At 37.6% G+C, this 18,856-nt stretch overlaps 1 protein-coding gene across 4 annotated transcripts in view; it reads left to right on the forward strand.

Annotated features, from left to right (window-relative positions):
- Positions 1-18,856, forward strand: part of TAFA2 (TAFA chemokine like family member 2) — a 176,281-nt gene that overhangs the window by 133,366 nt on the left and 24,059 nt on the right. The window lies entirely within an intron of this gene.

Below are 18,856 nucleotides of genomic sequence, written 5' to 3' on the forward strand. Positions count from 1 at the left end.
TGAGATGAAGGAAGTTGCAAACAAGCAGAGAAAGTTGTGTGGATACTTTAGGAGATACCAGGTGAGGCTGGCAGAACTCTATTGGGTCTGTCAAAATATTAGATCCATTTTTCTCCTGTTGGCCTGCCAATTCTGTTTCTTCAAAATCTTCTGTCATATTTGCTGCATGTGCTCAAACATGAGTAATCTTATTTCTTGTGAAAGTTCGTCCCAGAGATAGATTCTCTTAAATGAGAAGGCTTTGTCTGCAGCTTCCACAAGCTTAATTCTGGGTGTAATTAATGTTTAAATATAGAAACAAAGGAATACGATAGTCGTTTTACCAGGCATGGGTAAGGAAGCTATTAGAAGTTGTTATCTAGCTTCAGCATTAATTGAAAGCTTTAGTTATATCAGGATCAGAACCTGATCCCAAAATTGCCGTTTGCTTGAAGATAATTTGAAACAGCCAAACACTTTCATATCAGTATCTGTCACTGCAATCTAAAATGTTAATACAGTATCTGTTAGCATTCAGTAGATAACTCTTTTTGAGCGGCTGCCAGGCTATAAAAAATATATATAATCTCCTATTGCCAAGATGCCAGTAGCCATGATGGTTCAGTGGGACATGGGTAAAACCAGGAGATAGCAGAGTTCTGCCTATCCTCTGCCTTGCTGGCTCCGTCAGAGTAAATGACTGCCTTGATATTTTGCACACCTATCGCCATTGCCACCACTTGCTGTCTGGAAGGCAGCCATGGAGAGAAAAGTGGAGAGTTGCAATAGGACACCATGCATTTTCCTGTATATTGATCAATTTAAAATATTTGTTTGTCAAGAATTAAAGTTTCTTGAGGCTTTACTGGGACAAATAAAAAAGAAATGCATAAATATTCTTTATTTTGGGCCTGATCCTGTAATCGAAATGTATTCATAAAAGGACCTCTTCCTTAGACATTCAGAATTTGTTTTGCAGTGAACATAGTGATGACGTAAAAGATTATAATCTTGTAAAAGCTATATTCTTAGTTTATAGGTAGAAATGCCAGACTTTTTAACATTTTTCAGTGCTTTCAATTATTAGTAATGTTATTTTCCCTTAATGAATTAGCTCACCAGTCAGTAATATTAAATTCTTTAGCTGATATCCATTTTGGAAGATTGATCTTTCCCTTGCTTTGTGTTAAAAAAAACTATTTATAAGATGTTAGGCCTGATAAAGCATGGTGCTATGTTTGTCCTGTCATCGCTTCTTCTCAGCATGACTAAACATATTGGCAGGTCCCTGATTTTGGAATAAGATCTACTTTTCCAATTTCATAATTTTTGGTTTAAAATTACTGATGTTGATTTGTTATATGTTCTGAATAATACATTCAATTGGATTCCTTCATTCTTAAACCTTAGAAAAGAGGGTGCTTATGTTAGGATGACACAACTTTGAAAAACACCATAAAAATAATATGAAAAGATTTTCAGACCCCTAGGTAGTTGTCCTCATTTAATTAGTCCTATTTTAATGGCACCACTTTCTTGAAACTGATGATTGGTATTGTTCCTATTGTTTTCTTATCCTGTTACATGCTAAATTTATATGGAATGTTAAATTGAATCAATATTAATTATTATTGGAATTCATGTTGTTTGCATTTCCAGACTGTAAATATTATTTCTCTAGGCTGATGGTTATAGCATATACATACTATATCATATAAATAGATATGATGTCACTGATAATGTCTCAGATCAGCCTTTCCTTAAAGTAGGAAAGGAAAGAGATCAGTGTTAGATGCAGCTGTGATCAGAACCAAAGAAAAGAAGGAAGAGGAGCATCTTTAATGACTTGGATACCTCTCCCTCATGCTGATGGGGTTGCTACAAGTGCCCGTGCACCTTCCCTAGCCCCTTGCCACACTCTGAAGTGCCAAAGATGTTCTGGAAAAGACACCCTTTTGGGGAATAGTAGAAAGAGGAATAGTCCTTTAGGTGCTTTTGGGTTATGATTTATAAGGTTTCTTCCTGAATCAAAGCTTTTAATTACCTTTGTGGGTGCAGGGGGAGGGCACTTTCAGCATTTTAATGCTCCCTGAGACAGTCATCGTTGTAGTGGAGATTCATTAGTAGGTTGTATCTTTTCTGAAAATCAGGGAGTTAGGTCTGAGTCCAAGCCGAACAAGCCAACAGTCCCAAAACAGCAGTGCCTGCCTGTATGTATGCACAAATGCATGCATATGCATGCAAAGATATGGGGGACTTGGAGGAAAGAGAGAAATGTAAAGTCATCATTGATGAAATAGCTTGTTGTGAATCTTTTCAGCATTTTAAAATGCTTATTTGTTATTTATGGAAGCTTTACAAAATACTGGGTGCTTTTCAAGCATGACTGAAGGCTCAAGGGATTTTTCACAACATCTGGCTTAGGCATCTCACTTGGGTGCCCTCCAGAACTCCTTTATTTCACTGAATGGGAATTAAGACACCTCAGATCTGAACTACATCTCAGATTCCCCAAAGTATGTAATGTGGATTCTTCCCTGAATTTATATACCAAAGTGCCTGCGAACTATTGAAAATCTTTTGGAATTTCCTTCTGTTCCAGAGTCATAATGCCCAAGTAAAATTGTAAAGTTCTTGTCTAACCGTTGCTGTTCAAATGGAATCTAATGTTGCATTTCAGAAGTCAGTGGAATTTGGTCTGTGATAGATTTATCTATATCTGTATAGAATTTTTGCAAATGTCATTTTGTTTTGTGGGAAAAAAAAGTTTTGTTATCAAATCTGGATTTGATACTTTCATTCCTTCTCTCTGTGTTGAACTAAAATACATAGAAACTGTCAAGAAGAATTCTTGAAATTTAGAGAGCAGTAGTGCTGCAATTTTAACCTTCCAATTAAAGTGTGGAAATACTCTTTGAAAAAGAAGTGACCGTGACCAAGAAAAGCTCACTTCTTCACAGAGACAGGAACAAAGCTATGGAGTAACTAGTGGAGAAGATAGACTAGTTTCGGAGTTGCGACAGAAGGAAGCAAACTTATAAAAAAAGCAGCCTGCTTTGTGTAGCCCTCTTTTACAGAAGGCAGAGCAAGAATTCTCTCTGTAGCAATGAGGAGGCTGAGGCAGGAGCTGCCAAATCTGTCTTGTTCTTTTTTTCCCCATAGATTTGTATAACTCTTGTACTCAAATTGTTCTCGAGTAAATGCAATAGACTTAGGATTCCTTTTGCAAAGTGCTTCTGGTTTCAATATCAAGTGTCCTTGAATGACTGAAGCATAAAGCTGAATGCGTGGGATATGCGGGGAGATGCAGAGCTGCGGAAAGGCTATACCTGAAAAAGTTTCCCTTAAGACCAACACTGATCTTGTGTGCATTGTTCCAAGGGATTTTTCAGGTCCAGTTTTTTCAGGTTTTCTGGTTCAGCTGAGGATGTGCTTTAGGAATAGATGCAAGATGAGATCTGGGACTCACAGGAGGCTGGCTGAGTTGCCTGGGGCTTCAGAATTATCCTGGATCCTGAATTTGAACCCAGGTCTATAGGTCTTTTTATAAGAGAGGGGAGCAAGGACAGATCAGCTAAGCCTGTGATACAATCTCAGTGAAAAGAGTGACTTGTAGGAAAGACTGAAAACAGCATCAGATTCATTCAGTGAGCTGTCCAGCTAAGGAAAGCCAAACAAAACAAACAAAAAGCCAGATGGTATTGTAGTTCTGAGGAACAAAATGTAAGGATTTTAAGGTTACATTTTTATTTAAGCCGTTGCTTGATTTGCTCACACTATGTACATTTACTACCAATAGACTACGAGGGCAAAACTTCTATCTCAGATGCAGTGACATGCGTCAAATTAATTGCGGCAGCTTTGTGAAACGGAACCCAGAAGGTGTGCTAAATGCTAGGCACCATAGAGTGAAAAGTAAATATATTTTGAATGAGTGAATATTGAGAAAATAAGACATCTAGAGGAAATTGGAAATTTGGATTCTTAATTGCATCATTCACCCCAAAACATCTGCCAGAGATATTAAAAGCAAATATATCTATATCTGAGATAATATATAAGCTTAGAAGGAAGAGGGAAGGGTAATACTGTGCCATCTTGTCACCTTGCATATGTGCATATGAAGGCTGTGTAAATCTCTCTTCTTTCTCTCTTTTTGGTTCAAAAACACTTTAAGGAAATAAAAGGACAGTGTCCATGCCTATATTGACTTTTTCAGATATCTACAGCATGGGGAAATCCAGACAATCCAGCCTCATGGCCATACCTGTAGCAATGTGCCCAATGTTAGAGCAGAAGATGGGATGGGATGTAGACTGCTAACAAGCTCTTATTGAGGAGCTAGGGGCATCCCTATTAAGCCAGTGCATTAAGACAGTGCTAACCAGACTTATCTCATGTCTTTCTTGACTATCCAGCTTTTGTTTTACATCATAAACCTTGGATATTCAGTTTTCTGCTAAGTGATGTAAGGTCATATTTCCTACCCTCTTTCCATTGCATTACTGTCATTCTCTTTTTTAAAATTTATTTTATTTTTTTCCCTGGGCTTATTCTGAAAACAGTTTAGGCAAAGGAAAAATACCGATGCATTCATCTATCACATGTTAAATAGGTACACTGTACTTTACAAACCTAACATAAACTGTAGATTTTAGAGAAAAGGAAAAAAAATGAACTGATGTCATTTTTAATTTTCTTTTAAAAATAAATACCAGAAGGACCAGTGCATATTATTGCCTGTAAAAATGCCATATTCTAGAACAGCTGCTCTTTAGTTATATAAGTGCCAAAGAAATGTTCAGAGTCAGTCAGCTATTTTTGGACATAGCAAAACACTTTTTTTTTTTGGATTATTTTGAGTTTAAGATTGCCTTTAATAGAATATCAGTGATTTATGTCTGTTTAAATTTTGAGTTTATAGAAGAAAGTTAGAGGAAAACTCAATCACAATAGTCTGGAGGGAATGTGCAAATGATCTTTTTTAAATCATACTCATTCCTAGTTCATGTGTTTTATGTCATCATAGGCCAAATTTTATCCTCTTTATTAGTGTTTCATCTTTTTGAAGTATGCAATAGTAATCCGTTGGGTACTATTGACAGTAAATGCTGAAAGTGCTTCTAAAAATAATGAATTTGCTTAAACAAATTCCTTTCTCAAGTTTTAGTTCTCATCTCTCCCTTCAGACATAACTCAATCTAATTATTGTTATTAAACCTGTATATACAATAACTCCTGTGAATAACTCACATTTAAAATTACCATGAGAATTTACTCCTGAGTTATACATCAGTAGAATGTAAAACAAACAAACAGACAAAAAAAAAGTAAAAATAGACTCACTTTTCAGCCTGATTTTAGCTACCGAGAGAAGCTTTCCAAAAAATTCTGTTCTATTGCCTGAACAGATCTGTGGGAGTGATTTTAATGTAATTTGCTCTCCTGTTTGGTGCTAGGAATACAATAGTCTCCACTTAAGCTGTATTATGACCTGCACCAAAAAATAATGAGAAATGGCCAAATTATTACTCATCCTAAATATAGTCATTGTATCCTGTAGAAGAGTAGTTTTAAATTATAAAATATCATTTATTTTCTCATAACTGCGATTATCTGCAGGCAGAAATCTCAACAGTTTTTAATTAAGTTTTTATATTTGCTATTTCTTTTGTACTTCATTTTATGAAAAAAAAATAGTTTTGTGCTTAGAAAGAATGATAATTAAAGAGTTGAGATGGGAAATATGAGATTTCTTTCTTACAGAAAACCTTCAGAAAACATTTGGGACCCTTTCTGTGTCTCTTAAATGAATTGTCTACTAAATAGTGTTGTATTTAAATCCATTAACCTGAGTCCTCTAAGTGGCATATACCGCTGGAACATACAAGGTCATATAGATAGCAGTGACGTCTTAGGCATGGTTCAGTATTGTTACAACACTGCGTTCCCATGGGGCCAAGCTCCCCCCAAAAATGACTAACTAGAGACTAAGAAGTGAAAAGCAAATTCATGTCTCTGCTTATGCAGCCTTGCCTTTTAGGGGTTTGCTTTACCACAGATCAAACCCAGGTCTCTCAGGAAGAGATCCAGCCTTCAAGAGATCCAGTCTTCCTTGCCCAAAGTTAGCTGTAACGAGTCATCTGTTCTGCCTATAAACTCAAGAGAAGACTGTGAGCTGAGGATAATTCTGCCTGTCCTGAAGCAGGTCACCAACATTGGTGGGCTGTATTAATTTCTGGGAGTGCTTCTCTCTCTGCCTCTGGAGCGGCTGATGAGATTAGATGTCAAAGCTGCAGATATCCTAGCTGTGGTGACAAGCACGAAAGCTTTTCTCTGTGCTTTTGTAATGCACGGAGGAAACATTGTTTTCTTGTAGATGCTGTAGCAAAATAATAAATGACAGTTTAAGGATTAAGAAAGTGAATAAAATAAACCGTATTGATGTGTTTAAGCTTTGACTCCTTCCACACTTTCTTACATGCCTGTGATTGTATACATAGGTATGTATGCATATATATAATACCTGATAAAAATAAGCAGGGATTAAACTCTAATAGTGTTTTTGCAGGTTTGCAGAGGCTGCTGTACATTGTTTTTGAGGGTCTGAACCTGACTCGTGCTATTGACAAATTTAGTGTCTGTTCATTCATGTTCATGTAATATATGTGTATTAGACCCTAAAAATGCCCGTGTTGGAAGGAACTGTAACTGAGCATACCTCTCCCTTGAAGAGGTGATACGGAATATCAGAAGTAATTGGCTAATTTCCGTATTACGCAGCATATTTACAAAACTAATCATCCAAATGGAGAGCAGTCACTAATCAAAAATATCGCAGTAATTCCATGTGAAATAACAGATGAGGGACAGTGCCCATATTTTCTTCAGTGTTGTGGGTTTTGCTCCTCAGAAGGAGTTCCCAGGTGTAATTGAACTTGTAGGCAGTGCATACGTTGACATAAAGGAATAGCTGCTGTAGCAAGGCTGTCCCACTGGAGCCTGGAAAGGTTAGCTCTCTCTGGCTGCATATGCAGTTTCTGATCTCCCCATCTTTTTATTTTGTTCTACAATGCTCTGCTAACTGCAGATGCACCTGGAGGATATGTGCTGAGATTATTCTCAAGATTTCATTGACTTGTGACCCCAGCGAAGATAAAACTCCCACTAGATTTGTGCATGCGATCAGACAAGGTATCTCATGGATAGTGTTCTGTCAAATCCTACTGCTCAGCTTCTTAAGGTGATGAGTCAGAGGGGAAGGCAGTTCTTGTTTAGTGGCAGTCTTCCCCACACTCTGGAAGATTGCGCTTGGGTCCTTTCAGAACATACATCAATGCTATACCCAGAACAATTGTTTAGCACTCATCTATTTTTCCTTTCTGATGGGGATATAAGAACTAAAGCAGTGAAAATATTGGCTGTGAGTCAGCATGGGTATGCCTAAGAAACTATGGATAATCAGTTAGTTCTCCACAGCAGCTTGATCTAACCTTGAAAAAAGACTATGAATATTTATAAATGACCAATTCTTCTGTTGTCATTTAAGACGTTATTAGCCATTGTAAGGCATATGCAGTTACTATGTGTACCATACATGACTTCCAGCTTTGTACTTGGGCCTTTGAAAGACTATGTTAACTAGCTCACAGATGATAATTGATTACTGAACTACTGCGCTTCCAGTTATTTAAATCGACTTCAAACTTTTCAAAAAGTGATCTGAGACTTGAAGTTTTGTGTTTCTAATATTGACCTTTATCGTGAAAATCTCATATTAAAATACCAAAAAAATCAAAGATACGGAACTATATAAATGGGGAGAGTTAGTATTGCATTAAGTGCTCCCTTGCAAGTTCCAATTAGCAATCTTTGAATCAAAATTAGACCATTTTGTTTTCCTTAAAATTTTAAAAAATACTACCCTAGGGTCCTCCCCTCTCATTTTTCTCTTCATCTCTTTATAGTGGTAAAAATATATGACAGGATTACAGGCACCTTTTTTAGTCTCTCCCTTTGCCACCAATATTCTCTGTGACTGACAGCTTGGAGGTTTCCTCCTTTCCAGTCTTTGCATTGCACTGGGTCTTGTGAGACCCCGTGCATCCAGGGTGGTGGGTAATGTGGCAGAGGAGGGTCTGCAGGACCTGGATCTGGTGAGAGGGGTTGAGGTTTGCCTGACCTGAAGGTGGTGCCTTCAGCATGCGAGTAGATCCTCCGCTTTCGGTATTGGCACCACAGCAGCTGCCTGGACACACGTGATACCCAGCTTATTCTTTGGAAGAGCAGCAACCAGAGGGAGGTACAGGCTGGCCTTTTGCATCTGTCTCAGCTTGACAGGGTCTCTAGGTGCAATGTACAAGATGCTGTAGAAATAGAGAGTAAAATAACATGTATGAAACAATGTCATCATTCTGAGAAAAAAAACCAAAACAAAACTGTACAATATAATTTCTTTATGTCTTTGTTTTTAATAGGTTTCTCTTGAAGGTGTGGATTACTTAAGATGCTTTCACTACCTGATAATTTTTGTAAAGTGGGCTTATGGGGTCCTTGTGATTTTTTTTTGCAGTTTCTGACTTTGAATAGCAATGAGAGTGTTACTTACTTTTTTCTATCAACAGCTTTTATTAACCAGGTTTCCTTCAGAAACAAGCGCCAAGGAGTCTGCTAGGAGCCTTAAAATACACCAATCCCTAAAATATACTAGTTGAGCAAGCAGAGATATCTGAAAATACTATATACTACAGATCCTTGAGCAAAAATACTCTTCATTGCACATCCCTGAATGGTTCTCCTGACAGTTTCTCGACTTTTATTTTGCCTGTTGAAAAGTGCTTGCTTTTTCTCCTTCTTGAAGAATAGCCAGTTTCTTCCCAGGCCATCCAGTTCATAGACTCTGTCTACAGATACTTATTGATTCATCATGCCTATGGCTTAGAGACTTGCTATTTATATGGAATCAATAATGTAGAGGGAAGGTGGTGGCAGGGGAGCTCATTCTAAAAGAGGGGATTTCACAGGACTAGACATATGCCTTGTTAGCAGTTTTTTTTTTTAAGGCCTGAGTTAAGTTCCTCCCCTGACTCTGCACTTCAAAGAGCTTGCCTGAGGCTTGACAGAAAGAAGCTGAAACTTAAAATTAAGATCTTTCTTTCAGATGGTGAACTGTGCACTGGGATGTCCTACAAAGTTTCTCTTAACACATTTGGGAAAGTCTGAAGAGCTGTGGGGAAGTCCTAGAGATTAGGGGTGGGAAAGGACAAGAAAAAGAAAGTGTTAATATAGTTTTTATCAAGGCAGGTATGCATATATGCACTTGCAGTTCATGGGAGGACTATTTCGAGGCAGATATTTGATATTTTGGTTTAATTGACAGACTAAGTGGAAATGCATTAGAAAGCTGCAAAAAGGTATGTGATGTACTGGAAAATGCATTAAAGAAGCTTTAAATTAGTTCAGATATATCATTCTACTTAGCTATGAAAATAGGTAAGGCAAAGCAAAACAAAGCCAAAACAAACTCTAAAAGAAAAAAAAAATTGTGCATTGACTAAAGCTCTGCCTATGCAAAACAAGCAAGAAAGCAAGCAACAACAGCAACAAAAAAAGAATATTTCTGCTTTTCTGTATAAAAGACATGTTCTGTGAGTCTGTATTGTGAATTTTATGCTTTGAAGAATTCTACAGAATAGGAATCATGAAGTTAGTAGGATTTTCAGATGTCCAGCTTGACCTCACTGAGTGGATTGTATAAGGTCATCACTAAAGTCCCAAAGTGCCTCTGACACAGATTGTATTCTACATTTAATGAGCTTAATTGTTCTTCAATACAGATGTCGCCTGCTTAAACAGATGATGTTCAGGTGCATCCTTAGAAAAAAAAGTCTTTGTGCTGATGACTTTGAAAGATGCTACTTTCTTTTTATTCTTCTTTTTTTTTTTTTCTGGAATTTACTAAAGAGGTGCAAAATAAATTTGAGGGACTATTGATCTTCCAACCTTGGAGAATCTTAGAGGTAGGCAGGTAACAAAAACATCTTTTATAAAAGGAAAGGGGATTAAAATGGTACTCAAATTCCTGGTAACTCAGCTCCTTAAATATGAATTAAACTTCAAATGCTGAGGAGTTTAATTCCTTAATTGTGGAAAAAAAGATAACAAGTAAGCAACTAGTTGTGTGTTGAAATGAAAAAAAAAAAAAAAAAGCGCAGGGTCCCTATTGTGTCTTTCCTTGGGAAAACCACAGTTGCCCTTCCCTAGTTGCTTGCTAGACTCCCTTAATCTACTGAGGTGCTTGGGCTTCTTTCTGATAAGCATGAGAAGCCTGGAAGCTGATCAAAAGGACTGTTGCATTTAGCTCGCCACCTTATTATACAAAAGGTATTTTATATAGACTACCATACACAGCATTTTTTCTTAAGATCTAAAGATCTTTTCTTTTCTTACTTTAGGTGAAGACTATGTGCCAGTTACTTGAGGGTGGAGAAAAGTTTTTTTTTTTTTTTTAATTTCTGGTGCATAGCTGAAATCATGTTAATTTGTCATCTAGTAAAATGTGCCCTGAAACAATTTGGGTCACCTGGAAGGAAAAGGAGATTGATTATGAGAATCATGTAAGGAAACAGAGGAAACATATTCCCTGTAAACTGTGTAAACTACAAGCTTCTGAAGCACTGGAACAGAGGGAAAAAATGTGGATTTTTTAGTAGTCTGTCTCATGCTGAAGACTGCTCAGAGACATGTGCTACTGCTTCTTGCTGAGTTGAAATATTTGGCAGAAGGCCCGTAGAGAGAATAAGAGAGAATAAAAAGTCTTTGTGCCAAATGTTCTTTTGAGTGCCTGAGAGCTGGATTGGTCTTTTTTGCTCTGTAAAATCATATAATTAGCAATCTCAAACCTCAGACTGTTAATTTGCAAAATGCCTGCACATTTTACCGTATCGTTTCCTTAACATGTTTGATAACAACCTTGGAGATATTGGGGCTTTTGAATTCATGTAGTGTTTATAAGTTGTGACTTACCCCGAGTATTGAAGCCACTTCTGCATGGGCTTGCCTGATATGTGTTGTCAGTCTACAGCAGCTCAGAAAAAAACAAAGGAAGCCTCCAAAAAACACAGTGGGTCATTTCTGGCCCATACGGGAGCATGGAGCACAGTGAGAGGGCTGGGGAAATGTGCAAGTGCCTTTTCTGTGCTGTTGGTCTCTGGGTGGACATACAATCTGCAGGGTCCCAGGTGACTGCTGCCTTTCTTCCTCCTAAATCTCACCTCTGGCTCTTTTGTGGTTGTCTAAGCGGGCAACTGGCAGCTTTCAAAATTGGAAGTGTGACCCAGGAAGGGAAACTTTGCTGGCCAAGAGGGGATCATTTGAGAAAGAGGAACTTGCACTTCAGACTACCTGAAAATTAATTCTCTTTTGAGCTCATATACCTTTAGTTAAAACTTCACCACAAATTTGTCATTTGTAGACTACAAGACTCTGATTTTAGTTAGAGAGGAGATAAGCTTTTCTGTGTAACTGGCTTACTCCTGCCAAAAGACTGATTGAATAAAATTAGCCTCAGCAAGGCCATGAGGATAGTCAGATGGCTCCAAGCTCTCCAGGTCCAAGAGATCCTACATGAAGTACTCCATCTGTGACTTTATGTTTGTAAAGGTTGTGTGCCCAGCTGGGGCCACGCCAGCTTCTTGTGCTACTCGGTAAGGTTTTTTCTCATTCAGTGGAGATAACTCAATCCTTCAGTCCATTTCAGTGCACACATGGTGCCATGGGGATATCTAAGACTTGATCACACTGGGTCATTAGTGAGCTTTCTCAAGGGGAATGCTTACATTGTAGTTTTCCTTGATTTTTTTCCGAAAGGGAGAAAGACTTCCCACACAGATGGCTATAACTGGTGGCTGGCAGACAAACTGATGGATGAGGTTTTTCTTTGGCACTGTGCAGAAAAGTATGCTTGGCAATGTGACTGTGGCAAGCCATTCATTAGCTCTGTTTTTAAAGGCTACCAGAGATGCTGTCACCAAAGTGTTGTCATTTGAACTCTGGCTACCATTCTCCATCTGACGGGACTAAGTGGGTTAATTGCATGGTAGAGGCAGCCCTAGGAGAGGAGCTAGGGTAACATCTGCAGGATAAATACTTATCAAGAATTACTCTTGTAATTTTAGAATGGGTCTCTCAGGAGAGAAAACACCACACTGAATCCAAGAAGGCTGGTAGAGGCTGCATTTAGCAGGATCTTTTGTGCATGTATTACCTACAGGTGGCAGTACAAAAATAACCTATCCAAGCAATCAGCTCTGTTATTTAACAATTCACCTGAGAACTTCTCCTAGGATACAAGTCCCAATAGAAGAGAGGAGAACTGAATAGCAATGCTGTACTTTTAAATAAAATTAATGGAACTCATTCTCCACAGGTATAGGCAGACTATCGTGTGCCTTCTGTCTGTTTTGACTTTTTAACTGCTCAAGGTGACCAAGCAACTTTTAATAGGTCTAGCAGCTATGCAAGGTATGGTAATGTGAATGAAATGAATAAGATGTCAAAGCCCGAGGGAATTGTCCACATCACTGCACTCTCCAAATCAAGCAAAAATAAGGTCTGCACAGTCTATGGCATGGGAAAAGCTTTCTGATAAAGCAGTGTAGCTCACCTGCCTGATCTGCTGCTGTGCTTCAGTGTGTTCCCTCTCTTCATGTATTGATCTGCTGATCTAGCAGGTAACCCTCCTAATAGGAGAGGATTTTCCTGACAGTCTGTGTACATTTCTTAGGAGCAAAGGCTGAAGGTTATTTTGCCAAATGTCTCTCTTCCTTGCTTTTTTCTACTTTCCAGAAGGTTTCTAATGCTGCTAGATGCTGCAGAATCCAGTAACTGAGTAGATGTGAGGCAGCTGTGGTTCCCTATCCCCAGGTCCTGCCAACAGTGATGCTGAGCACTTGTGCTTTATAAACATGTATAAATGAACAAACACATAGACACAGACACTCATTGACCTAGTACCCAAGCGGCAGTTCACACAGGTCATTGCAGACAGCACACAGAGCCTTTCTTAGCATTAACATTCCCAGTGATCACACAGACGTGGGAAGCAGCACTATGGCACAATCCAGTGCCTTCTCTCCAGGGCTAAAGTTTGCTAGTGGAGAGAGATGCATATATATGTACATATGTGCAGTGTATATCACTCCAGTAGCTGGTCTTAAATTCTCACCTTAACTGGCAGCTGGTCCCAGATGTGCAGCCTCCCAGCTGTATTCATTGAATCATTCAGCCTTAGGTTTGTGGTTCCTCTCCAGATGCTGGCAATCAGATCTGTTAGTTTACGCTAACTAGTCCAGCTTTGTATTCATGCAAACCCTCTCAGAATAGAGAGTAAACACACACACACAAAAATCAGCTAGAAATAGGATCTAATGAGAATATATCTTCCAGTGATCAAGCACAGGGCTTAGCCAGGCAGGTGTACTGAGCAGTCCCAGTTTACATTTGACCAGTCCCTTTTATCTTTTCACTTTTATTTTCTGACACTTTTTGCTCCCTAAGCTGTCCTCCCTTTCCCAACGCTTTATGCTTCCAGTAAACATCCCATAAAGAATCTTGCACATTCCCACAACTCCCTTAAACTACCAAGAATACATTTTACACAATCTCCAAGTGCTACTCTGCCTACATTCCATAGGTCCTATAGCCTTGTGGGCAACAGGGATGCAAATAGGGTCCAATACCCAATTTACAAGGTGTTCTGGGGAGAGAGTTTTGTGGGATGTCTCATCTTGGTGGATTTCCACCATGTTCAGAGGCTAATTGCTGCCTATTGCTAGGCCTTTACCTGAGGCCCACTCAGTATGGGCCTGGCCAAAGCTAACCCCAATTTAGAGCAGATATTCCTGCCTTTCAGTGGAAGAATGGATATCTTTCCTTCTATAACATTGCCATGCTAAGGAGAGGGTACTTGTTACACGCTCAGTTTTAGGCATGTGGAAAAGTAATGATCAAGAGACTTAAAGAACAGCTTTTGTCTATGGACAAAATTTTCCTTTCAAAAGGAAAATTTGATATTTGACTTGAACATTACTCTAGGTTTGAATTATGTAAATGTTTTGAATGCACATGACATGAGTGGAATAAATAACCAAGCAAATACTTAAGTAGTCATGTGAAATGTAGTATTAGCATGGAGTAAGACAAGACAAGATTATCATTTTTTTTCCTGCTGATTCTACAGAGATTCTCCACATGTCATCTGGAAAATAAAGCAGCATGAGTGCCCTTCCTGAGGTGTACCACAGCCATAACATGCCTCATTGTCACCATTGAGGACACAGAAATTACTGCTGTGGCTGTAATTGATTTTTCAGTTCACTAGCCAAACAGGAAAAAAAGGCAAAAGGTGTGTGTGTGTTTTTTTTTCCCCAGATTAATTTAAATATTCTGTTTTGTTTTGAAAAAAAAATCCTTTAAATATGCTTTAAAATTTTCAGATATATTGTTAAGACAAAAAAAAGTGGAAACAATTATTTCTTGTCCCTTCCCAGGATGCTAAGTTTTTGTTTTAATGTAACCAGATTTGACTGGAATCTACATATATTTACATTTCTTCAGTACTGGTTGCTTAGAAAAGGGCCACTCATTAAAATGACAGTTCTAATGACAGCTTAAAACATGATTTACTAATCATATTTAATCATATTTTTCAGTCAGATAGCTGGAATATATGTCATCATTCAATCCATCACTGTAACAGATGCAATATATACAGTCATCAGAATACATATCTAAGATGCAAATCCAGATGCAACTGTGATTGATAAAGTAAAACTGTTGATCAACTCAAAGTCATGGGATTCAAGGGGTTTTGTATCAGCTATTTAAAGGTTATCTTCAGTGAAGTTCATACCAATGCAAACTTCATGCCAAGAAGTAAAGTTCATACCGATGTTTTTTGGGGATTCAGTGGCTCATTGCATGCCAGAGGCAATGAGATTATGACTAGCATGAGGAGACACCTCTGCTTTTTCTGACTTCTATGGTGCCAGTTCTCTGTCTGTCCTGTGAAGCAAAATTGAAGGCGTCCTATGTTTTCTGTTCATGCATCTGACCTGCAGCCTGTATGCCCAAAAGCTTTTCTGCTTTTTTCCACTTGCAGTAATGGATGGTCTAGCAAAAAAATTGACAAAACTAACAAAAACTTCATATTTCTTATATTCTTAGATTATCACAACTGCAGCCATATCAACACTGGCGGTTGTAGAGTTTGATTAAATTAAATTCTGTTTCTTCCTTACTTGCTGTAGGGTGGATATATAAAAGAAGGAAATTGAAATTAATCGAGTGAAGGAGCTAGTCAATATATTTCTTTTTGTATGTCTTTATCTGGCCTTTAAAGGGAAAGCTTTTAAATCTTGGCTTAGCTGTAGTTTCATAAGATTTTGATTGCTTAGATGTGGCAGCTAATACTTATTAAACTATTGAAAAAATGCAATACTGTATGTGTGAGAGAGACTGAGATTTTGCAAGTTAATTTGTATGCTTCCTATCTGCAGTGACACTAAGACTGATGTGACATATTGAAATTGCTGAAGTATAGAGGGATATTGTACAGTTGTTTTCCATGTCAATCTGCATGAACAAAGCAAATAGCCTGCGCAGAAAAGCTCACTTTTTTTCCAGACCGTTTAACAGTAGTACAGTGGCCAAATTTGGGAAATGGTACACTCAAACCACTGATTTTATTTATTTCTCCCTGCCCCCACCCCCACACACTTGTTTAAAATCCATGGTACAGAATATTGTCTAATCACTCCGCCAAAAGGATGAAGCAGGTTGATAATCTGCTGAAATATTATGTGCTTTCCCTTGCAGATGGTTACTAAAAAATTGCATATTTCCGTTATAGCCTTAAAGTAATTACTCATGTGGTTAATGTGGTTAAGGTTTACATGAATAAAGAGTACTTATGTGAATATTTGAAAGACTAGATCACTATAATATTTCGTATGGGACATCTTACTGATTATACCCAAGATGGCAAAGATGCCCAAGTGTACATGATATGAAATGTAATTTGGATTGAAATTCATTGCTAAAAGACATTTTCACTCATCTCCTTGCTGCTGATCTGTTGCTTCTTGTTTCAACCAGGTCTCTAATTTTGTGAAGAGCTTAAGAAAACCATGCAGACACATGCAAGCAAAGCTTTGCACACTTGAAATAACCTCATCACATATTATCTGATCACAGAGTAAGAACCTGGAATGTAATAAAATGAAGCAAATAAATTGCAGGCAAGACTGCAGACCTGCAGCACTTTTAAGATGTTCTAGAAGCTGGTTTCCACAGAAGGAGGTGATGGAGCTCCCTGTCTGTGTGCTCAAGGCTGCAAGCTCCTGCTGCTGCTCTCCAGCAGAGACTACTCTGCAGTCACTGCATCCAGACTGTTGTAGGAGCTTACTCTTCCGAGAATTAATCATACAAGAAAATGTGGATGTCCTTTTGCCAGTCTAAATCCCTGGCTTACCATAGGGACCATCCAAGGGCAGTGTCAATGCAAGCAAGGGATGAAAAAGTGTGAGAAAATAGCCAGGCATTCTCCTTTTTGAGTAGCTCCTACTGATTTGGCGGTATCACCAACTACTGTACCTGCATCTTCACAGGGCATATAAATAAAGAGCTTCATTTTGGAGATTTTTTTTCTCATTCTGTGTTTGTACAGTGGCTACTACGATGGTGAGGAGCCCTGGGCCCAAGGACAGGTAGAAGCTATGACAATTTCCTGTAGTCCAAGGCAACACAATCTTTTCCTTGATGTTAATGGTCAGTGTATATGTTAGTGTGTGACCTACTCAACTTTCAGCCAAGAATAGATTCAAGTGGCCTAGCAGATAGGTATCAGAACTATGAATATAGTTAGACTATGAATATAGTGTTATGACTGCTGCTATAGTTTTGTAAGCGGCTGCTAAAAAAAGGTTATCAAATCTTATGAACAATGGAATTCAGAAGACTACATTTCCTTGATTTAATATTAGATTTGTGTATTTGTGTATAGTTGCAAACACATCTTCAATATATCAATATCATACTGATTTCTGTGAGAGCCACTGACCATTTCAGTACCTGAAAAATATTATAACAGTGACAGGTTAATTATAGGCTATACTATTAACAGGAAAAATATTATTATTTCTGTTTTCCAAGTCATTATAGTATTACAGAGCTATATCTTCTGGAATTGGTATAAGTAACTATTGGATAAACTGCGCAGTCTGTACATATCTATATTAAAACACTTATAGTATAATACCTCTCTGCGTCTCTTCAGTATTTTTTCACATTGATTTCTGGAAGTATTATGTGCATTAGTAGTGATTGCAGGATTGAGTGTTTGCAGTGGTTTTGAATAATGAATTTTTTCAGGATTCCAGAATGACATTCAATTCCTCAAATATTTTCTGCGTAACAAGCAGCATACTTTGAAGTCTGTGATAGGAGAATAAGAAGCAAACCCCGAATGTGAATCTCATGAAGGAATGGTTTAGTGGTTTAACGAAGTTAATTTGTATTAGATTGTGGAAAATATTTTATCTAATGTATAGAGGCTTTCATTTCACGTAAGTGTGACAGATATTGTATTTACTGCACTGGAACTTAATTATTTGATAGCTAGGGAGCTGAAATCCCTACATTTGTTCTCTAGGAATATTCTTAGCATACTCCAAATGGTGAATTGAAACTAGACGAGAGCTGGGCTAGATTTTCAATATTTGAAATATCTTAGTATACTTTTCCAGGTTATTTTATTATTATATCTAGAAAACTTCAAAGTACGTTTATTAAAGATTCCCTAAAATACTATCTATCCCATGCCTTTTTTTAGTTCCATTCCATTTTTATGTCTTCACCCTTAGAAATGCTATGCCCTACTGTATGTGAGTGTAAGTGACCATTTCATTTAATTAGACTGCTTTCCCATAGAAGTCTTAAAATGCTTGATTTTCTCTCCCTAATTAGCATGAAGCGAGACTTTCAGAAGTTTTGTTTCAGTATGAACTTTTCCCTTACAGCATTTTACAGCAACTCTTTTAACCAACTTCCATTCCAGATGGCTAAAGGAGCACATAATTAGTACTTTATTTTCTCTTAGCAGGTATATTATGGCATTTCTGGAGACTTAGTGGAGTTGTGTAAAGCTGTTTAATAAGAGACCCAAGGAGACAAAATTTCAGAATCAGGGGAACAGAACAGAATACAAATAAGGACTGAAAATTAATATAGAGAAAAACTGAGAACAAGATCACACCCTACCACTCACTAGAGTTACTTCCTTTTCTGTAGATTCTATGTCTGTTTTGTTATATACCTCATAAATAGCAAATTGGTGAATTTGTGCCAGCATATGTGGGTATAAAATGCATATCTGCCTATCAAAATAAGGATTAATGCAAATTTACAAAAGCAGAATCTGTTTCTTCTAGTATATGTTATACAGAATTATAATGTAGAATCATTTTTTACCATATTAACTAATAAAGGTAATTTAAAAAATTCTAAAAGTTATATTGAGAAAAATGAATGCAATTATTAAAATTGTTCCCTTGGAAGATCCACCTGTGTAACTGTTTGAAATATAAATAAAAATAATTTTTATAGCAGAAAACACTCTTAGCTGTAAAAATGTTTATCTAGCCTCTCTCAAAGGTATGAAGATACCAGATACTGCAAAGTTCATACAGATAATGCTTTCCTCTTCACCTATTGAATTAAAAAGCTTAATCATTAAAAAAAATATGCAGAAGGAGATTTTTTTCTTTTAGGTTTCTGATTTATGTATCACATTTCAGTGTATCACAATGCGACATGTTGT

This window comes from Tinamus guttatus, unplaced genomic scaffold, assembly GCF_059628265.1.
Source record: "Tinamus guttatus ecotype Peru unplaced genomic scaffold, ASM5962826v1 Tinamus_guttatus_pri_ptg000368l, whole genome shotgun sequence".
NCBI lineage: Eukaryota > Metazoa > Chordata > Aves > Tinamiformes > Tinamidae > Tinamus > Tinamus guttatus.